Genomic DNA, 23,965 nt, shown 5'->3' with positions numbered 1-23,965 from the left:
ACTGCTGTGCGACGTGCCCACACGGTGGAACTCTACGCTCCACATGTTGGCCAGGCTCTATGAACAACGTAGAGCTATAGTCGAATACCAACTCCAACATGGGCGGCGCAGTGGGAGTCAGCCTCCTCAATTCCTTTCAGAAGAGTGGGCCTGGTTGGCAGACATCTGCCATGTCCTTGGTAATTTTGAGGAGTCTACCCAGGTGGTGAGCGGCGATGCTACAATCATTAGCGTCACCATTCCTCTGCTATGCATCTTGAGAAATTCCCTGCAAACCATAAAGGCAGCTGCTTTGCGCTCGGAAACGGGGGCAGGGGGAAGACAGTATGCCGCTGGATAGTCAGGGCACCCTCCTGTCTATTTCTCAGCGCGTACAGGAGGAGGAGGAGGAGCATGAGGAGGATGAGGAGGAGGGGGAAGAGACAGCTTTGGCTGCTGCTGACGGTACACCGGCTGATTGCCTGTCATCCTTTCAGCGTGTATGGCCTGAGGAGGAGGAGGAGGAGGAGGAGGAGGATCCTGAAAGTGATCTTCCTAGTGAAGACAGCCATGTGTTGCGTACAGGTACCCTGGCACACATGGCTGACTTCATGTTAGGATGCCTTTCTCGTGACCCTCGCGTTGCACGCATTCTGGCCACTACGGATTACTGGGTGTACACACTGCTCGATCCACGGTATAAGGAGAACCTGCCCACTCTGATTCCTGAAGAGGAAAGGGGTTCGAGAGTGTTGCTATACCACAGGACCCTTGCGGACAAGCTGATGGTAAAATTCCCAGCCGACAGCGCTAGTGGCAGAAGGCGCAGTACCGAGGGCAAGGTAGCAGGGGATGTGCGTAGATCGAGCAGCATGTACATCCCAGGCAGTGCAACAGTCTTTAAGGGCCTGGCCAGCTTTATGGCTCCCCACCAAGACTGTGTCACCGCTCCCCAGTCACGGCTGAGTCGGCGGGAGCACTGTAAAAGGATGGTGAGGGAGTACGTAGCGGATCGCACGACCATCCTTGGTGACGCCTCTGCCCCCTACAACTACTGGGTGTCGAAGCTGGACATGTGGCCTGAACTAGCGCTGTATGCCCTGGAGGTGCTTGCTTGTCCTGCGGCTAGCGTGTTGTCGGAGAGGGTGTTTAGTGCGGCTGGGGGAATCATCACAGATAAGCGTAGCCGCTTGTCAACCGACAGTGCCGACAGGCTAACACTCATCAAGATGAACAAAGGCTGGATTTCCCCAGACTTCTGTTCTCCACCAGCGGACAGCAGCGATACGTAAGCAATACGTAGGCTGCACCCGCGGATGGAAGCTACGTTCTCTCTCACCATCCAAAACGGGGACATTTCTGCTTCATCAATCTGTGTCTAATATTCCTCCTCCTCCTCCTCCTGCTCCTCCTCCTGAAACCTCACGTAATCACGCAGAACGGGCAATTTTTCTTAGGGCCACAAGGCTCACTCAAATAATTTTTCAGAACAATTTTTATAAGTTTCAATGCGCTTAAAAGCGTTGGAACTTTAACTTGAACCAATTTTTCGTTACACTGGGCTGCCTCCAGGCCTAGTTACCACTTAAGCCACATTAACCATTGCTTACATGGAACGAAGACTGCGCTCCCGCTATACTGCTGCTTCAGAATTGTTACTGGGGCCTGTCTTGAGTGCTACTATTGCTTACATGGAACGAAGACTGCGCTCCCGCTATACTGCTGCTTCAGAATTGTTACCGGGGCCTGTCTTGAGTGCTACTATTGCTTACATGGAACGAAGACTGCGCTCCCGCTATACTGCTGCTTCAGAATTGTTACTGGGGCCTGTCTTGAGTGCTACTATTGCTTACATGGAACGAAGACTGCGCTCCCGCTATACTGCTGCTTCAGAATTGTTACTGGGGCCTGTCTTGAGTGCTACTATTGCTTACATGGAACGAAGACTGCGCTCCCGCTATACTGCTGCTTCAGAATTGTTACTGGGGCCTGTCTTGAGTGCTACTATTGCTTACATGGAACGAAGACTGCGCTCCCGCTATACTGCTGCTTCAGAATTGTTACCGGGGCCTGTCTTGAGTGCTACTATTGCTTACATGGAACGAAGACTGCGCTCCCGCTATACTGCTGCTTCAGAATTGTTACTGGGGCCTGTCTTGAGTGCTACTATTGCTTACATGGAACGAAGACTGCGCTCCCGCTATACTGCTGCTTCAGAATTGTTACTGGGGCCTGTCTTGAGTGCTACTATTGCTTACATGGAACGAAGACTGCGCTCCCGCTATACTGCTGCTTCAGAATTGTTACTGGGGCCTGTCTTGAGTGCTACTATTGCTTACATGGAACGAAGACTGCGCTCCCGCTATACTGCTGCTTCAGAATTGTTACTGGGGCCTGTCTTGAGTGCTACTATTGCTTACATGGAACGAAGACTGCGCTCCCGCTATACTGCTGCTTCAGAATTGTTACTGGGGCCTGTCTTGAGTGCTACTATTGCTTACATGGAACGAAGACTGCGCTCCCGCTATACTGCTGCTTCAGAATTGTTACTGGGGCCTGTCTTGAGTGCTACTATTGCTGACATGGAACGGACACGTGGAGAGGACACGTAGTGCCTCAAAAACATCCCCCTCCTCCTCCAACAGGGAAAACATTGTTGGCAAATGCCTTTGCATTGGTTCGTCTGGTGGCAGTCCAAGAATTTCACCTTTACCGACACTACAAGAGAGCCCCCCCACCATCCCCCCGCCACGGCCCACTTAATCCTGGCCACATTCCGAAAACCAACAAAATACAACCGTGCTACTAGGTCCGCAGTCACCACCACATTACCACCAACGCGGTTACTGTTAAGGTACATATTACCAGTCTGACTGGGGCATGCAGACACCTTGACAGAATGAATAGTGTGTGGCACATAGGTTCCCCATTGCTATGCCCACGTGTGCAGCTCCTGATGGCGGTGGCACAGGATTCTATTTCTCATTGCTTCTGTACAGCATTGTGGGCTATCGCTCCGCCACTTTTAAAGAGGGTCGCTGCCTAGCCGTGCCAACCTCTGCAGTGTGTGCCTGCGGTCCCTCGTCATGGCAGACGCAATTCTAAATAGACATGAGCGTGGTGTGGCATGAGGGCAGCTGAAGGCTGCCCAGGGACACTTTGGTGTGCGCTGTGGGGGGGAGGGGGGGCGGTTGGGCAGCATGTAACCCAGAAGAAGTGTCAGTGGAGTGTCATGCAGGCAGTGATTGTGCTTTGTTGGAGGTAGTGTGGTGCTTAGCAAAGGTATGCCATGCTAATGAGGGCTTTTCAGAAGTAAAAGTTGTTGGGAGGGGGGGGGGCCCACTCTTGCCGGTATTGTGGCTTAATAGTGGGACCTGTGAACTTGAGATGCAGCCCAACATGTAGCCCCTCGCCTGCCCTATCTGTCACTGTGTCATTCCCATCACTTTCCTGAATTGCCCAGATTTTCACACATGAAAACCTTAGCGAGCATCGGCGAAATACAAAAATGTTCTGGTCGCCCATTGACTTCAATGGGGTTCGTTGTTCGAAACGAACCCTCGAGCATCACGGGAAGTTCGTTACGAATAACGAACACCCGAACATTTTGGTGTTCGCTCATCTCTAGTAACAAGTCATATATATATTCCCTACAGAATTCTGCATCGAAGTGATCTTTTAATGTATTGTATATTGTAAATACATCAGAACAACTAAGCCAATGTCTCTATTTTTTCTTACAGGCCACAACCCACTGGAATTAAGAACATCAAGACTTCTGGGAGGTACGATATTCATGTTTATATCATTTTATGGTTAAAGTGGAATCTTGTTCTTTGGCCTTGTTTGCAGTCAGCATAAGTGCTAAATATTGCATTACTGGTACAATAGAGACACATTAAAATCTACCTTGGCCAACTTTTTTTTAATTATTCCAAAATGAAAAATGAATTAATTTTGCCTATAGTCTTCAATAAAGCGACCCTCCAGATTAAGGAAAATGTTATATCCCAGGACCGAAGGGTGCTTTATATTACCTGCTGCCGTTCCTCTCTGCCAGTGCCCCCCCCCCCCCCCCCCCATCTGCAATTTCCAAGCTACCTAATGCACATTGTGCACTGCTCTCTGATTGAGCAGCACTAATCATGTGAGCAGTGCTGGCCAATCAGCGAGCAGGTGTATAGTGCAGTAATAGTCTAACAGTTCCAATGCACTATGGGGATTAGATCTTATTGGCCATCTTGGTTGGCTGAAAACAGGATCGGAACCAGCAGTTGAGAGGGGCGTTGGCGCAGAATACCAACAGCAAATAGTATAACTGCCTTGTTCAGTCCCATGACAACATTTTGTCCCAAAACTGGAAGGTCACTTTAAATGTTTAGTATTAATTTGTTTCTTCAGCTCCTTTGCAAATCCATGGCTCCATGGTAACAGCCTGAAAATACATACTAAGCAGTCTTGATCTGTGCCCTTGAAGGTGCTGCCGATCACTTGACAAACAAGCAAAATGCTCATTTGTCAGGTGATTACATGTTTTAATTGGCACTAAAGGTCATCTGTTAATGGTACATCACTGCACTGACAACGATATGCCGAACTATTGTACCAATGATCAATCGGGCAGTCACAGATTGTAGTGGGATCACAGCATACGTATTCACCTGAATATATACAGGGAAGACAGTCCTCTCTAGGTGGTGCACGCTCCCAAAGGTCCTGGATCCTGGACCGTATTTCCAATCACAAAATATAAGTAAGAGCAGCACTCCAGGAGTTAAGTCAAAACACAGGAATCTTTATTGCCATTGCCCACAACGTTTCAACTCTCCCACAGAGAGTCTTTATCAAGTGCTGAGACACATACACAAACACAACATTAAATAGCCCACATAGCTCCACCCCCACCAATCACAAACAAAACATCACCATCCTACACATGCGCTCTGTACACGGCCGAACAGCTGACGATGACGCAAGTATGCTAAACGGTCAGCTGTTCTCGCGATACTTTGGATGAGAATCATGGGGGCAAGTGACGTCATCAATGCGCGACCATGCCGGCGATGGAGGTCAGCAATGCGCTTACCATGCAGATGAGGGGCGCTTTATCTCACCTCATTGAATGTGACCCCTCTGCTGAGATAGTTATGGGTGGCGATTTAATCTATTAAGCTGCACCTGCGATGGAGGACTGGTCCACCCAATGGTAGTATACCTGTTTTTTATAATATGGTGATGTTTTGTTTGTGATTGGTGGGGGTGGAGCTATGTGGGCTATTTAATGTTGTGTTTGTGTATGTGTCTCAGCACTTGATAAAGACTCTCTGTGGGAGAGTTGAAACGTTGTGGGCAATGGCAATAAAGATTCCTGTGTTTTGACTTAACTCCTGGAGTGCTGCTCTTACTTATATTTTGTGAATGATCAATCGGGCACATACAAAAGTCTCAACGGTGTCGAATGAGCCCTGATCAACTTGCGAAAACGAGATTGGGCCTAAACACCTTTTTAGGTCCATTTTGTACTTGTGGATGAGCATTGTGCAAATGGTGATCAGGAATCTGACTCGAACATTCGATATGATATGATATTGGTAATGAGAACCAATCTGAATAGTCAAACCGTTCCATTCTGTTGGGAACGGGTTACATTTTTGCCATCTTCTACTGTGCAGAAGTATTTTGGCCGCTGAGTGATGTGATAACACAGGTTTTGGTTGGCTGCACAAAAATTAAAAAAAGAGACAAATCTGTCCGAATGCCCATCCAATAATATTGTATTACGTTAAATCAAACAATGGCAAAAAAACCCCAACATTTTCTATAAAACCTTCTATTTCAGAAGCCGAGAAAAACATTTCCCATTTCTATCGTCTACGTGTTCCCGTTCTTTTTTTAGCCCGTCTCTCGTAAGTGGTTAAGAATTACAGAATACACTTCATCTTCTTCGTGAATTTGCATTTTTATGGTCTCTCAACTGATATAAGATTAGAAACAGAATGTTAGTGTTACTTCCGCACATATCACTCTCTGTGGAATTCCTGTTTGACTTCACGATGGGTAATGTTCAAGTTTCGAAAATGCTTTTCCTGCTCTTTGGAAACTGCCTCAAATCTGAAATTTATAGCACAGCGCTTATTATTAATGAGGTAATAAGCTAAAGCAGCCCTTGGGCATTACTCACCTTTGTATACTTTTCTATCATTATAATTGAACTCATTGGCTTTTTGTTCATCTGTTTGGACAGCTAGATTGATGACTGCGCTGCTACAGAATGTCATTTCTTCACATTAAATGTTGTATATGAAAAATAACAGCGACGTAATAGGCAGGGGACAATAGTCTGACTGCGTAATAATTTGCTGGTTGGGGGAAATCACGTATTAATGAAGAAAAGGTAGGAAAAAGGATTTGTTACATGTTTGTCAATGGGATATGGTGAACCGTATGCTGTCAAACAAGGTTACCAGATAATATCAGGTGACCCTATTTTAGTTATTTGTATTAAGCAAGCTTTTGTTATATACCAGTTAGCAAGAATCTGCGTACTATAGTCTTTTGAACATCAAATTCCATTAGTGTGGGTCAGCTGACCATACTGATGCTGCCCAGCCTCACTTTGAGAGGAGTTCCTGTTTGGCCAGCCTTGCTTATGTAGTGTGCTGCTGGCTATAGTGTATGCTATGTGTATATTCAGTATTCCTTTAATAATGCTAGTATTTTGTTCCTAGTCTGGCCTTGCAATTCCTTGTACTCTAAGATGCTAGGGTTTTATTGCTAGCTTAGCTTGGTCTCCTGTCAGTATATTTTGCTTCTGTGGTTTTCTAGTTCAGTGCTTGCTTTTAGCCTTGCAGTTGTTGTTTGCTTTTTCCCAATTTTGTATCTGTCTATGTCTTGCTTCTTAACTCTACTTTCTCAGTTTGGTTTTCTTGCTTTAGTGTCATCTCAATATTTGTCAGGATCAGGATTTCAGATATCTGAGGGTTACTCAGGGACAGTGTTGCCTAGTGTTAGGGTCAGTTTATTGAAAGACTTTAGGGAGATCTTGCACTAGGATTAGTTATTGACAGGTGGTTATTTCTGTTACCATGAACTATTTGCTCCATTATCTGACTACTATTACCATCATCAATTTTTGCCATCTCTCATTTTTGTCACCACTCTATACCTGTCATCTATTGTTGGATTTGTATTTTGGAATTATCTACTACTAGTGTTGGTATGTGATTTGTTCATTGGACTGTCCCATTGTTAGACAGTTTGACCCTACTGGAGGTCCTGGAGGTATATGAATATTGGGAGTCACAATTGGTACCCAGCAAAGACTATTACAATAGGTGAACTCAATTTCTATGGACCTTAGCCCAGCCAGTGTAGTTACACATAGAAATAGATCTTATGGCTGTTATGCAGCCCCTGGAAAATAATAGCCAGTTGATCCCCTTTGCTGTTGGTGCAAACTTATTCTAGACTCCTTTCTGTAGAGGGTTGCATTGTTAGCATACATGAGGGCGGGAAATTGGCCTAAGGGTCAACTGAAGCCTACAAGGAATAAAAAAACAACAGACTCTTTTCATCCAGCACCATAATTGGAGCCCAATTTGATCTTTGCATTGTGACCTTTAAAACCCAGCATCAGCTCATGCACTTCTTGTGTAGTCTAAACACTGATCATTTAGTGTTTCACATTGGAATGTGGAACACCAAAAGACTAGTGTATGAGAACTGCACGATCCTCAACTAGAAGCAAATGAGAATCGGGAGATTCTCGAGTTGTCTAAAAGGACCTTAAATAAACCACCCTGATTGAATGGCACACCTTGATATCATGTTACGTTAAGAGTCAAGCTTTAGAGTAATCCATCTGTGTGAGGCTTTCTAAATACATGAAAAGGAAAACTTAATGCCACAAAACAGATTACTGCATCATTTTTTCTGCATAGACTTAGAAAGATATGTGTGTATTAATTTTCAATGCACACATTTTTCCATAGCCTTTAAGCCTGATGTTTAATGGGGTTATCAAAGCACTACAGCCAACCTTAAAATGGACAAAAATTATTTTAAAAAATTTAACAATTGTGATGTATTTAACTTTTGAAATTCTGCACCAGCGTGGTATTGTCTTTGCAGTGGGAAGTAATCGAAAGACCCAGATGAAAGGCTCAGAAATGGTGCAGAAATTAAAAGGTACAAGGTTAGCAAAATTATACACTACCAAATCAAAGAGCTCTGGTGGGCATTCTATTGGTTCCTATGAGCCAAAATTTGGACAATGGCCACTTCAGGTGATGCACTCACCACTTATGGAAACAAAGTTAGCAAAAAGTCACTGATAGGCGGTGCTGTAGCTATACAAATCACACTACAAATGTTGAGTATGTCCCCTTGGCTTTCAACAATGCTCTCCATTCGCAAGACCATGGTTTCTTCCACTGAACACAGTTAATTGCTATAACATGCTGATGATTACTGTCCTTCAGATCTGACACTGATGCAGGTCTGTCACAGTAGACCCGGTCCACTACAGCACCACCTATTGGTGACTCTTTTGCTACGAAAAATTTCACATCAGCAAGCGCATCGTCTGAAGTGTCTGCTGTCTGAATTTCGTCTTATTTGGAGAATCAGGATGCCTACAAGAGGCATCTGAGTTGGGGAAGCTTAATTTCACTAATCCAGTATGTATGTTCAATTTTGGGGGGGCTTTCAACCATTCATATGTTCCTTTTTCGGGCTTGGAAAGCCCCTTAGGCCAGTTTGACCAAACGTATTGTGACACGTCGTAATACGGAGCCATAATACAGATGTGTTACGGATAGAGATGAGTGAGCGTACTCACTAAGGCCAACTACTCGAGCGAGTAGTGCCTTATGCGAGTACCTGCGTGTTCGTCTCTAAAGATTCGGGTGCTGGCGGGGGAGAGCAGTGAGTTGCGGGAGTGAGCAGGGAGGAGCGGAAGGGAGAGAGTGAGAGAGAGATTCCCCCCCCCGTTCCTCCCTGCCGCCCCCCGCCGGCAGCCGAATCTTTAGAGACGAGCGGGCAGGTACTCGCATAAGGCACTACTCGCTTGAGTAGTTTGCCTTAGCGAGTACGCTCGCTCATCTCTAGTTACGGATGACATCTCTACCGTATTTCACAATTTTTCACAAATATTTGATCTCTGTTTGCCTCCATATTTGTTGTCATTGGTTGGATTTTCCTTTGGACAGATATGGATCCGTGTTTGCCCAAAGGAAAATAGTACCAAAAAATGCAAATATGGAGGATAAATTTGCTTGCCTAAAAGTGGCTATAAAAACAAAATGAGCTCCACTACAGTATATCTGAGAAATGGCAACAATGAGAACATCATAAAGTGCAAATGTTTCCAGTCTCCCGGTGTTGTACACGATGACTAGCAGGTGCCCATTACTCTCCAGGTTTTCCTCTTCAACAACACAGTTGTAACATCCGCCACTCCTCCGGGCCTGAACAAATTCCCATTGAAGAAAGATTCGATTTCTAGAACTATAATCATCAACTGTCCTCTCCGTGCTGATCCTCTACTGTACGAGACAAACCTAAACTGACAGCTTTACGAGCAGCAGCACATTTATGTGTCTATGCCCGTGATATCCTGTGGCACCATAAGCGTGTGGCGATTTTTTTCTTCTCCCTCTGCCCAGGGCATTGGTCGGATGTTATGTTGATAGATGCAGGTGGTTAAAAATAGTGGTGCATTTATTTATTATTTTTTTTTATTCCGTGCATGGTACAAGCAAGTGAATAATTTTGTGTTGTAAGCAGAACGCCAAGGGACAGTAGAAACCGTATGGTAATAGTAGCTGCGGTACAATGACAGAGTACCGCTTCCAGCGCAGTAAATCAAATGCTGAGCCGCTTGCCATTGCTTCTAATGTAACTCCAGCCAGGAAAGCAGAACAGGTGTAGTCATTCTACATGACGTCTTTGAGAATATATTTATATACTCTACTGTTACATATATATATATATACCATATTTAAGTCATAGCCTGATGTTCGGCGTAGGTTTAAAATACTCTAAATTCTCTATTTATAAAGGAAGCTGTTACATCCAACATGAACGCCAAACACATTGTCCAGGTCGGACGTTCTAAAAGAACGAAGATATTCACAGTATGTAACACGGAGAACAAAAGTTTAACGAAACTAAAAAGTGAGGGAAAGAGGAATTTTTACCCTACTTGAAAGTGGGGCAATTGCCTGGACGAGGCCAACCTCACTTACGGAACTTTGGGATAACTAGTCTGAGCCTAGGTGAGGATGAGGGAGGGGGGGTAACAATTGACAGATGTAACTCACAAATGACACAACAGGACTAGGAAGCAGATCTTACTAAACCAATCAATATGTATAAACACCATAGACGTATCTGATGTGCGTTGACACCGGTAGGATGAAGACTGGACCAGAACTCCACCATGCATATGAATAGTCGGTGCCCTCTGAGAGGAGAGGCCAGAATACATACACTTCCAAAACGATTGATTGGCTGGCTGATGGAACCATCTCCTAGTAACCAATCAAACCCAACACCAGCAGATGGTAGTACTCACATCTGCGCCCAGAAAGGGCATGCAGCCACGATCACATGGGCTGAGCTAATGTCATGACATTACCCTGGACCCACAGCTGGTGTGCTGCAACAAAGGCATTGTTAGATATTCTAGTAACGTTTCCTTGTATAACACCATGTATGTCTCTCCTTAAAATGGAAAATATAGTATATTATATAGATAGATTACATAGGATCCACCATTCACAATAGGTCATGATCACAGCTTACCTCCTCCTCTTCCATGCACAGAGCATGCCAACAACACTCTCCCATAAAAGTCAATGGATCCCCTTCTATTCTTTGTGTCCCGTGAGGCTACTGTAAAAGATATCTCTAAATGTCATGAACTGCAGCTCAGACAAGAGGACCATCCCCATGATCATCAGCAGGCAATAGATTTAAAAACTTGCAATCAGAAACTAAAAACGGATTAGAAAAATAGAGAATGATTCACTTTCTGATTTTAATTAGTAAAAAAATCTAGGTGATACATCCCCTTTAAGGCTCCCAGGTAAGGATGGTAATTTAGAGGCGTTTTTTAAGGAGGCGGCAGCTTGTACAATACAATTTAATGACCTCATCAGTGCTCTGTGTCCCTGAATTACCTGTAAATATACATTATTTCTACTGCGGGTCACTGTCCAAAGCGATGGGTTAGCGACTGTTTTTCAGTTCTCACTTCGCTGTTTCATACGATACAAAAGTTAATTAAATTTTGAATGTCTGGCAGAAGAATCCGAGACATCATTAGTAAAATTGTGTGAATATAAAATGGCCTGATACATTTGTCTGCAATTACTGCAAAAATCAGATGTATTCAGAGGTAAGTTAGGGTAAATCCGACTATTATTATTTGAATAGCATCTGATAATACACAAATTGTTGGATTTTGCTTCATGTTTTTAAAAGTTGGCTTGGAAAGAAAGGCAGGACATATGGGGCAACCGGCTCTTAGGTTCAGGTAAATAATAAAAAACTGATAGAAACCCCAAAGAGTTATTAATTTGCATGGAATCAGCTGATTTATACAGAAGTATTTACACTGTCATTCCAAAAGTCAAGTTTCAGCAGTCTGTGAATTGACTATGAAGTGGTCTTTTCTCCGAAGACGGCTTGGAACGCCCACAGCGGTATAAGTGATGAGGGATCCCGTAAGTGAGGTTGGACAATGGCCAGTGTGCTCATGGCAAGGGGATGTGAATTATCGGAGGTTGAACAAGGCATGATAGTAGACGCCAGATGGATGGGCCATTCATTTCTGAAGTTGGGTAGGCATCAACATTCCTCGATCCACAGAGTCATGTGTGTACCGAGAAAATGTCATAGAAGGTATTACCACCCACAGTGGACAGCGTAGTGGATGCCCTTGGGAGTAAATGAATGTGACTAGTGGGATATGGCTAGAATTGTTCGTGTGAAGAGACAAGCGACCGACAGAAATTTAAATGCCGGAGGCCCTACATGCACATCCCGCAGGTCAGTGTAATGTTGTTTAGCTTCCATGGAATATAGAAGCAGAAGGGTAACCAGAGCACCTCTGTTAACAATACGACATCGGACACAGTGCCTCATCTGGACTCATGATCTTGTTAAGTGGACCCTAGAGGACTGGCAACATGTGGCATGGCCTGATGAGTCATGGTACCAATTGTTTCGGGCTGATAGTTGTGTTTTTGTGTGTGGTGCAGACCCCATGAAGGCATGGACCACAGATGTCAACAAGACAGGCTGATGGTGGTGTTCCATATCAGTGTATAGTGTGTTCTCATGGCACGGGTCGGGTGCACCGGTCTGTCTAAACATATCATTGATCAGTGCCTGCAACATTTCACTACCTGATGATCATTTGCAACCCTTTATGGACCTCATATACCTTCACAATAGTGGGATATTCCAGCTGGATAATGCACCGTGCCATCAGGCTCACGTTGTCCAGCACTGATTTGAATAGTGTGGACTGCATGTTCACCCAACGTGAGTCCAATCAAGCATTTATGGGATGTGATGGAGAGGCCCATTTGTTCCCAAGATCCTGTACCTAGAAATACCACTGTGGGGGGCTATCCAGATGGCAAGGTTCAACATCCCTCCTGACGTCTTTCATCCACTTGTGGAATCTATGCCATGTTGATTGTTGCACTTTGCCAGGGTAGAGCTGTGTTCTTCATATCCCGGCTGTTCACGGAGCGCTCAGCTGGTATACAGCTGTGTGCTCCATGCTGGGTATGCAGAACACAGCTGGAGCACTGTGTTCTTCATACCCCGGCTGTTCACGGAGCAGGATGCAGCTAAAACAATAGTATCAGCTGTATCCCACTGTGAACTCCTGATAAGGCTGATCGTTGTTTTTCACCATGCTGAAAGACAACGATCAGTGACTGGTTAATGAAAACTGCACAATGTCAGTGCAGTTAGACAATGATTATCGCTCAAAAGATGGCTTTGAGCGATTTTTGAGCGAGAATCACTGTGTCTCAATCAGCCTTAAGTCACTGTATTTATAATGTTAATTGTGCAATATCTGGAAGGTTGAACTGCTGCTAAAGGTTTATATGGTCAAAAATAGCAACAAAAAGACAAAAGAACACTCCACACAACCCTGGGACTGGATGGATGTAAGAAAATTTTCAAGTCGCTCACTATGATTAAAAGTTTGTTAAAAAGATTGTGCCACAGTTTTAATCTGCCAGGTTTAGGCCATCGTCACTAGTGAACGAGGCCAAAAGGGCGTTGTATGAGAACTCCAAAATATTGACTAATTTCTTTGGCTTTTTTACTTGAATCAATTCACCCTGGTAGTTGAATAGCGATCAAGATCGGGTTTTAGACGGGCCAATTCAGACTTGATTAGGAGACAAATGATCATTCACATGATTGTTCATCACCTTGGAGCTGCCGTAGGTTATCTGTACAGTTTCCTGTTTACACAAGAAGGTGTTTAGCCAACCAATGAGCGACCTTATGCTCAGATAAAAGATGCAATTAGTCGATGGACCAAGCATTTGTTCATTCTTTGGGTAATCACATATCCTTTTACTTTGACCCCCCTTTGCTTTGCTTTATATTGACTGGGCAAACAAGTGTTCAGGCAAATGTTCTTGCCCAATAATTAAACTTTGTAAAAGGACCTTGAGGTGAGGTTAATATCTCAGGGTTTGCAAACATGCAAAAGCAAAAGGTTTTTGTTCTGATGAGTAGTGATGTGGAAGCTTTTGAAAAGTTCAAATTAGTTCGAACTGAACCAAAAGTTCACCAAAACCCCTAAAACTGGTGTACAACACTTTCTAAGAGCCATAAAAGCCCTGTATAACACAGATGGCTCCTAGACAGTGTTATACACAAGTTTTAGGACTACAGTGAAGAGCGAACCAAACCCATAGAACCCTGTTTCGAGCAGAACTTTGCTAAAAGCTTGATTGGGGTTCATGCCACACTGAAATTTTAGCAAACTTTCACCTGAAACAGAGTTTTACTGGTTCAGTTTGCTCAACACTACTGATGTGTCCAAAATTCAGCTTTTCATCATAAGGCACCATACTGTAGACCCCTGTGGTCCAAAAGTGTCTCCATAGATGTAACAGTATGATATATTTTTTGTCTTCCTGCCATGTGGGCAATCATTTACACATATTTATGTCATGCTTTTGTCTCTTCTTGGTTTTCAGTCTATTCATTGTTTACATTTGCATGGATACATATTACAGAGCTGATATTTGACCACTGCATTGTTTTTCCACTTTATGTTGAGTGCATTCATGGTCGTGCAGATGCATCTGCTGGCAGACATGTTACTCTCTAGTACTGTATTTAAATTAAGAACACGGGAGAGTGATAGCAACAGAAACATCAACAAAAAGTTTTGTGGATAGTGAAATGGTTCATCAGTGGTTTGGCTTGGTCTAGTCATTGATCTCGGCTTTCTATAGACCAGCTGCATTTAATGATAGGCTTAGCTCTGAAATGTTTTACTGCCCGTTTCATCCATAATAGGTAAACTTTCTGGACAAAAAGCAATAAATCAATGCCATGGTTCTGGCTTAGGATTTGTGCACAACAGTCATTATGTTATGACTTCTTCTACAAACTACTGTGGTTAATGTCCTCCAACACAATCTCCATGCTTCCAACATTCTCCAAATTACTATGGAGGAGAACTTCAAATTGTTAACTGTATTTTTAATGGGGGCCGTTACCTAAGAACTCAAACAAAGGGAAAGGTTATTTCCAGATCATAAATAGCAGGTTTGTAGGATAACTAGAGGAAATATAGGTGGATGGGAGGGTCGCCATTTGAAGCAGTGGCTCTTCTGAAGTTCTAGATGGACTTTAGCCTTCAACATTAATCTTGGTGTCAAAATGAAAGAAAACACAGCAAAATCCTGATGGACTCCATTATTCATTAATGGAGTCCTTGTGCGATGAACCTTGAACAGCATTGTGGCTTCCATTATGAACATAAGCCACGATGCAAATGTGAACAGAGCCTTAGACTCTACAATATCAGTTGGGTTTCATAGACCAAGCATTCCATCTCTAGGTCCATGTGTTCCATATCTGGCCCTTACTGTTTTCTTTACCAATCTAACCCAGTCTGTGTTTCCAAGGACTGGAAAGTTGGAGTGCATCATCTAACCATATAGATCTTGCAAATACATATACTTTTTGTTGTTTTACACTTTTATATTGTCTTATGGGTCATTTGCATTGTTCGAATATTATTGTGAGTGAGTGGAATGATACTTGGCTAGTTCTTCCAAGGTCCATGGCTGAGTAATAATGGCTTTAGCAACCAGACTCATGGATTGATTGTCAATTGGCAGTTTAAAAAGTTGCCCTATATAAAGGGATCTTTAGAGTAGTTTAATAAATGGCTATAACTGTCCTTGAAATTCTGAAAGTGTCAGCTCAAGATAACCCACGTCAAAATACTTGAGAAGAAGTACCTCTAACTATTCTTTCTTTATGTAAAACCAATAACTTGTCAAATGAGCTCTTGAGGCCGTACCGCCTCAGAGTATCTATTGAAAATGCTTGACCATTTACACAGCTGATCCATAATGACTCCAAGAATTGTACAGCTGGAACAATCATTAACATGACTGGTGCATTAAGATAAGTCAGTTTACAGCATTTTAGTACATTAGGGCCATCATAATGTGTAAAATATCAAATTAATGCTTGTTACATCTGTATGCCTCCATGAACAAAAAACGTTAAAGGGTTTGGCCCATGAACAACATCTATCTTTTATCCACATAATAGATGTATGATTGATGGCGTCTAACTGTGGGGACCCCACCAATCACGAGAACATGGCAACCAAGTCTCCCAATATGAATGGACGATAGTTACACATGCACACTACCACCCCAGTCACTGTCTATAAAACTGATGGAGATGGCCAAGTAAAGCTCTCACTTATCTCCCTCAGTCCCATTGACAGTGAATGGAGCAGTAGTTTACATACAAACAGGGGACTTGAGACCCATGTTCTTGTGATTAGTGGGAGTCCCAGTCGTTGGACCTCTAGCAATCATACATTTATCATGTATCCTGTGGATAGGTGCTGATTGTTATTTGTGGGCTAACCGCCTAGTCCAGTCCTTGTTTTGTAAGCACTGTGAATGTGTCTGCTCCTTTCTTGTTTGTTTCAGCCAAGTCTTGTCTTATAGTTCAGCTTTTCTTTATATAATTCTTTTGTCTCTGGGTCTTAGTGGTCTCCCATTCTTTCTTGTGGACAGTGTTTCACAAATGGCTGCCATTATGGATAACTGGTGGCTATTCAGAGACAGTTAGGGTCAGTGTTAAGGAAAAATTAGGAAGAGACTTGGAAAGAACTGGTGTTATGGTTAGGTATTGTCAGGTTGCTACTTCTACTTCAATCAACGATCTTCTCCATTATCTATCATCATCATTTGATTGCCACCACCGATCATGATGCCATCATTTATTGGTGCATTTCTAGTCTTGCATTTGTGTTTTCTATTTGTGTTGATATATGCTTATCATGCTTGTGTTATTATAATCTAGTTGTAACACCGTTTGGCTGTACCATAAGTCTTGGGGGTATCTGAGTACTGGGAGACCCCATTAGTACCAGAGGGACAACCATAGTGGGTGCAGAGGGTGCAGTTTCTCTTGAGTCCAAGAGCCTTTAGAGACCCAAAAAAGTCTCTCTTCACTATATAAAGAGACCTGTAGCATAAATAAAGCAATATAGTTGTGGGGTCCTGTTACAGATTTTGTATTGAGGCCCAGCTGCTACAACTTACAACTCTAGTTAGTACCTAGGGAAGGTGATTGCTGTAGGTGAAGTCAAGTCTGCCATGTAGTGTCCAGCTAGTATTGTTGCAGTAAGACAGCTTGAGAATACTTGATGAAACAAATTTAAGATGACTTCCTGCATTAATAATAATTCACATTTACATGCCGGGACTGATATTGGGATTTCAAAACATTCTGGGGCAGATTAACTTTCAAAAATTCAACAGTTTTGTGGCACAAATTAAACCAGAAAACTGCTTACATGCTTTGTGACACATTTTTCATGTGTTTTTAAATACTTTTGGACACTTTTAACAACTAGTATGACAAAGGGGCATGGCTTTGTGTAAAGGGGGCGCTGCGCCAATGCGACACTTTGCACCTAAAATTGCGCCAAAATTTAGGTGCAATTTTTGTCATAAACTAAGCCAACTAACAGGTGATCTAAAATTAGACTAGACAGTCTAAAAACTCTTCAGAATTATCATAGAGCAGAGTCACTGTGATAAATCGGGCACATTTTAAAGGAGTTGTCTGGTCAAATACTATTAACAACCTATCCTTAGTATAGCTCATCGATTGTTAACCGATGGGAATCCACTGCTCGGGATCATCGGCAACCAGATGATCATCCATGCCATTGTCAGTTCAGTGGGGGTGGATGTCATCATAGGGGTTGGAGGTGGAAGCCTCATAGAGGGCTTCACTCCCACTGAGATCCATGGGAATGCTGTTTCCTATTACGCTTCCACGTTCGACCCCAGTGACTTGAAGTGCTGGAAGTGTAATAGGAAGCTTCAGCTCCCATTGATTTTAGGGGAAGGGAAGCCCTCTATGACACTTCTTCCTCCCACCCCTGTCCAACTTCACTGCACTCAGAGTGGGCTGGACAATCAGCTGATCGCCGGGGATCTCAAGTGGTGGATCCATGGCAATTAACTAATGATAACCTATCCAAGGAATAGGTAGTCAATAGTATTTGCCTGGAAACCCCATTTAAGGCTGCCTAGTCTACGCTGGCACTATCTAACTATTAGACCGTATTAGTGGATCTGCTCTTTTATTTTCTACATTGTGAAGGAAAAAGCCATTTTTGGTCTGCCACATGCTTCTCTCGAAAATCACTACAAACACTTAGGAAGCTTAAATGCTATTATACAATGAAAGCATCTTGTTGGTAAAAGCTTGTTTTGTTCTTATAAAGTTTGATAATTTATTTCTTCATTTACATGTTTTGTGTCATTTAGAAGTTCATTTATTCCTCTTAACAATAACAGCATTTTATCTCACTTGTGTTATACACTTTAAATGCCAGCTTAACCTCCGGTTATTAATTTAAAGTAGCAATTGCTCTCTAAAGTATTACTTTAAAATTAATTTGCATAGCAAAGTGTTTCTTTCAAATTAAAGTTACAATATAGACGCGGTTGCACTACTCTTCCCAGAATTGTACAAATCCTCGGCTCTAATCTAATTAGGGTGAAATGTGTATCCCCCTCAGGTGAACTCTCAGCTATAACAGAGAAGACTATGCAATAAATATGAGAGCCTGGAATACAATAATCCGTTCTAACATTATAAAATGTCCTTCTTCCAGGCAATTAATCCGAACACGCTGGACTCACAGCTACCTGTCTAACGTTTCTGCTCTGCTTTATTTTTACATCAGTCTTTTATTAGAAACTTATAAAATATTTGCTTTGCTAACCGGATAGCTTTTATATATGAAGCTTACAAAATTTGCTCGGAGGTGGTGAGTTGGTTTAGGGCAACGTTCCTCAACCAGTAGCGGGGATCCGCATGTGTTACCTACGCCATCTGTATGAGGCTCTCCTGCTGTTGGTAGCACTAAAAACTCTTGTACACGTCTGGCAAGGGGGATGTCATATCATTACTAGAACTTTGTACTACAGTGAAAACCCGTGGTGCCCAGCCTGCATCCTGAGGGCCATGTGAACCCTGCAATGCTATTCCCTGTGGTCCCCAACCATTTAGTCACAGTAGTGCTTGTACTTAGTGGCTGCTCAAATTTACTGTAATTTGCATATCTAAGAGGAGAGGGGTTGTGCATAGCATAGGATCAGGGACTAGTGATGAGCAAACTGTTCAAAAATATGGCTCAGCCGGTTACCCGAATTTGGGCAAAAAGTTCAGCTTGGTCTGAAAACTGGTGTTTAGCACTAAGATCCATAAAAGCCCTGTAAAAGAAGAGAAAGAAGAAGAAAAATTTGTTCTAGTGGGTTCAGCCAAGATGAATATTCCTGGTATATGCAATGTGTGGCTGGTTATAGTGTAAGCTATGTGCATTTATAGCCAGTATTCCATTTATGACTCTAGTATCCTGTTTCTAGTCTAGCTGTGTTTCTTGTCAGTGTACTTTTGTTTCTGTGATTACTTCTACTCCAGTTCCCTGAATCTTAGCCTTTGTAGTCTTAGCTTGTTGATTTCTTTTTCCTTGTGTGGCTTCTTTAATCAGCTCTGCTCAGATTGGTTTTCTTATCTCTGATCCTTAGTCGTCTCATTATTTGACAGGGCAGAGTTTCAGATAAGGTTTCTATTAGGAATATCTTTAGGGATGATCAAGGATAGTGGTGTCTGGTGTTGGGGTTAGCTTCAGGAAAAGATTACGGAAAGATTTAAGGCTCATTTACACACAAAGACAATCTTTCAAATGATTGAAAGATTGACAGTTCTAGTGATCATTTTGCATAAAGTGCTAATGAACACTAATGACCATTAGCATTTTATTAACTTCATTTGTGTGTAAATAAGCCTGCAGGAACTGCTTGCAGAACTCAGCAGATGGCCTGAGCTCTGCAATCAGCTCCATTACTCTGTCATTGGCTATGAGCTGAATACAATGTGAGCTGAATACAGTAACGCTGCTAAACTCCCTCCCACCTCCCTTCTCCGGCCGCTGTAATTGGCTCCCATAGTAGCGCATGCAGCGGCCGACGTATTCCGGCCCAAAAGATAGTTCCAGGACTATCTTTTGGGCACGACGTAAAAGCACCTGGCGCTATATTTGCTGGCCGGGTGCTTTTAAGTCACAGGAATACGGCCGTGTGAACTGATGCATTGGAACCAATGCATCAGATCATAGCGTATATTGGCTGAAAACGGCGGGCCAATTTACGCCGGTGGGAATGAGCCCTAAATTTGGAGTGCTGTTTCATCTCCATTTTCCCAAAACGATTCTTGGCATTGAGCAATAATGAAATATAGGTGTTATTTTGAGACTGTGCATCCTGTATTATTTGGCCCATTGTTCAAGATCCCCGTAGTGGCTAAATAAGGTTGCACCTATTTTTATATATGACAAGTGTTTATCTCTTCATCGTTCTACCAATTGTGTATTTTCTTCAATAGCGACATAACTTTTCTTATGTGCAATATTAGCAGCTTGTAGTCTCCCACCTCTGTTACTCATGACTTCATCATGAATTACCATTTCTAATAAAAACAATGACAGCACACAGTTAACAGATGGAAGCATGTTTCACTAGTTGCTCATTACAATCTTAGTGATAGCTAAAATAAGCCATGTTGTAAATGGTTGGGCAATTGTATTATATAGGGTAAGAGTAAAAGCTGCATCTTAAAACGATCCTCTGGTCTGGGGGACAAAATTTGTCCCGAAACTAGAAAGGGGAGGCATATTACGCTTTTCTCTTTGTGGCTTTCTGCTCTAGATTTCCTGCTTTCCGAAGACCACTTTTGGCCTTCCAAGGTGGTGGCACCTCTCCTCTCACTACTTGGTGCACACTTTGCATCCGTAGTCTGAAATACTTCATGCCGCATTTGTCTGCAGACAGCTATTTTCAGGTTTCTCCATAAATGTTTACGTTAGGTTTCAGTCAGGGCTCTGGCTGGGCTACTCAAGGACATTCACAGAGTTGTCCCTAAACCACTTCTGTGCTGTCTTGGTGTTGTGCTTAAGGTTATTGTCTTGTTGGAAGGTGAACCTTCTGCCCATTCTGAGGTCCCTTGTGCTCTGGATCAGGTTTTCATTAAGAATATCTCTGGACTTTGCTACATTCAGCCCTTCTGTCAACCACGACCGGTCTTCCTGTCCCAGCAGCTGAAAAACACCCTCACAACATGATGCTCCACCACCAGGCTCAACTGTAAGGATGGTATTGGACAGGTAGTGAGCAGTGCCTGGTTTCCTCCAGACATAACATTTAGAATTTAGACTAGAAAATTATGTCTTGGTTTCATCAGACCAGAGAATTTTATTTTTCACAGCCTGAAAGTCCTTTAGGTGTTTTTTGGCAAACTCCAGGTGGGCTTTCATGTGTCTTTTCCTTAAGATAGTATTATGGAGAGGCTTCTTTCTCACCATTCTGCCATACTACCCATATTGGTGAAGAGCTGCAGTGATGGCTGACCTTCTGGACGTTTCTCCCATCTGTACACACGATCTTTGGAGCACAGAGTGACCATTGGGTTCTTAGTCACTTCTCTCACCAAGGCCCTTCTCTACTGATTACCTAGTTTCGTGGGCTTCTATTTAAGAATTATGAAGGCCACTGTAGTCTTGGAAACTTTCAGTGTAGCAGAAATTATTTTGTAGTCTTCCCTAGATCTGTGCCTCCACACAATCCTGTCTCTGAGCTCTACCGGCAGTTCTTTCTTCCTCATAACTATGGTATTGGCTCTGATATGCACTGTAAGACCTTGTTAAGGCAGGGGTGTATCTTTTAAAGTTATATGTAATCAACTGAATTTACCACAGGTGACTCCAATCAAAGTGTAGAATAATCAAGAGGACCCCGGATCTAAATTTCAAGTGTCATACCAAAGCCTCTGAATACTTATGTCAATGCAAAATGTTAGTTTTTCATGTTTTTTTTTAAATTCCAAAGATTCCTGATATTCTGTTACAACCTTATCATTATCAGGTATTGAGTGCAGAATGATAGGGAAAAACTTGATTTTTTTTTTAAATTTGCCAGAGGCCACAACAGGGGTATAGCTAAAGGCTCATGGACTCGGGTGCAAAAGTTTATCTTGGTGACCCCCAACTTCTCTTAATGTCTTAATGCAGAGGCGTAACTTGAAGCTCCTGGGCTCCAATGTAAAACCAGTAACAGGCCCCCAACTATAATGCTTTATTCATAGTACTGGGCTCTCTATATGGAGAAGAGAGGCCTTATTGGCCCCCTAAGGCTCCAGGGCCCAGGTGCAAACGCATTCCCTATAGCTACACCAGTGGGCCACAACATAACAGAATGTAAAAAAAAGTTAAAGGGTCCGAAAACTTTCTAGTGGATTGTAATTATCAAACAAGAGGAGCATTTATTAATACAGGCCATTGGTGCAATCAAGTTCTCGTCTTTTGCCCCGAGCTTCCCTTTAACAATTATAAGGAATGATCAGCAAATATTTATGTATAACTTAGAAATCCAATTTGTCTTTGGTGGTTAATTAAGCAATGGAGCTCTGTGGTTATCTGTTGTACTCCCTTATTCAGCCTAACACAGAAGGTTGCTTTTATAAGTCACTCTTAAGCATCCGAATGAATTAAACACCTACAACGCTAAACAATTAAGTTTTTTGTTGCTTAATTTGTTTCTTGCCGCTTCGTATTGTGTGGGGTATTTTCAATCTCGCGGCTTTCTTTGAGGTGAAAAACACTCAAAATATCAGTAGAAAATATTGTGAATACATCCCTTTGAGTCAAACAACAATAATTAACAGTGGAGCCATAGCCTAACAGCAAGCCGCTGATAATAGCGCAGGCCAGTAATGACGAAATGCAGTTAATCATGACTTCTACCCACTGAGTTAAGGATTTCTACATAGAAGTCACATGGAGGTAGCGAGGTTCACTCGGCGGTAGAAAAAAAAATGTCTATTTTTATAAATGGAACAGCAAAGAGGGTAAATATACGTGTCTAAATACATTCTCCGTGGGATTGTATGGAGTGGATATTCAGTTTCGTAGTCTCCATGTGCTACAGTATGGCTGAGAGTAAAGTTTTATTACAAGATTTGGCACGGTGGGGTAATGTCCAGCCTTTTGAACGAGCGCCTACGAGCTGGCTGCCAGCCCTCCTGTAATGAAAGATGAACAGAATGGGTTTCACACACACATCAATTCGTCCTCAGATTCACGGCCAACAATGATTTGAAGCATGACTACAGCTGTAGAAAGACGGAGATTTGTTTTATATAGCTTTTTCTTTTTTTTCCTTTTCTTGAATTATTTCTTTGCGTGTTGCTCAGACTAAGGGCTCCTAGGCGCAACTCATTAAATGGGTTTTCCGGGACTCCAATACCGATGACCCATTTATAGAATGGGTCATCAATATCAGATCCGAGAGGGTCTAGCACTTGGAAGACCCACCAATCAGCTGTTTGAAGAGCCTGCAGCACTCTGGTAAGCACCATGGCTGCTTCTTAGGCCGGTGATGTCATGTTCACTTGTCATATGGCTTCAGAGCGATGCAGTCCTATTGAAGTGAATGGGATTGACCTGCTATATCAGGCAGTACCGCTCCAAAATGTGCAATACTGTGCTTGGTATGCAGTAAAAAGGCAACAGTGTTCGTCCAAGGAGCATGGCCTCTTTAAACAGCTGATCTGTGGGGATCCCAAGTCCCACCGATCACATATGGTTGACCCCTCTCATTGTTGAGGGTGCCAAAGGAGCATTGCATGGCCTATATAACACTCCTTACACCAACTTGGCATTCTCTACAAGGAGAAACTTTATTTTCTCAGATTCATGTTGAAGGCCTCTCACAAAGCCAACCCGAACACATTTCTGCAATAATGAGGGGCAAACACCCATAAACATCTGTCTATACATGGGTCTCTACTTTCTGGAGAAGACTCTGGTTTGGCTAACCTTTAATCGTGTTTCAAGGCCTGCTGGGGGATCAAACATTGACTTATATGGAAATCACCTTCTTATAAGTAACACCATGGAGGTATTGTTCCATCCTTTATTCGCATAGCATTTTTTCCCATTCGCGTTGCATGGCCTATATAAGACTCCTTATGCCAACTTAACACTGTCAGCAGAGAGAAACTATATTCCTCCAAGTCCCTTTTAAAAATATCAAAATGACTGTAAAGTACTATATATACTTCAGTATAAGCCTAGTTTTTCAGCACATTTTTTTGTGCTAAAAAA

At 42.8% G+C, this 23,965-nt stretch overlaps 1 protein-coding gene across 1 annotated transcript in view; it reads left to right on the top strand.

Moving 5' to 3' along the window:
- The first annotated feature begins 3,740 nt into the window (after positions 1 to 3,740).
- Positions 3,741 to 23,965, top strand: part of ADARB2 (adenosine deaminase RNA specific B2 (inactive)) — a 519,628-nt gene continuing 499,403 nt past the window's right edge. The window contains exon 1 of the mRNA XM_066584485.1: positions 3,741 to 3,764. The gene's annotated coding sequence lies outside the window, so the exon portion shown is untranslated. The remainder of the gene's footprint in view (positions 3,765 to 23,965) is intronic.

Source organism: Eleutherodactylus coqui, chromosome 12, assembly GCF_035609145.1.
Source record: "Eleutherodactylus coqui strain aEleCoq1 chromosome 12, aEleCoq1.hap1, whole genome shotgun sequence".
NCBI lineage: Eukaryota > Metazoa > Chordata > Amphibia > Anura > Eleutherodactylidae > Eleutherodactylus > Eleutherodactylus coqui.
Note: the sequence above shows the minus strand (reverse complement) of the source record. Positions and strands in the feature narration are given on the sequence as shown.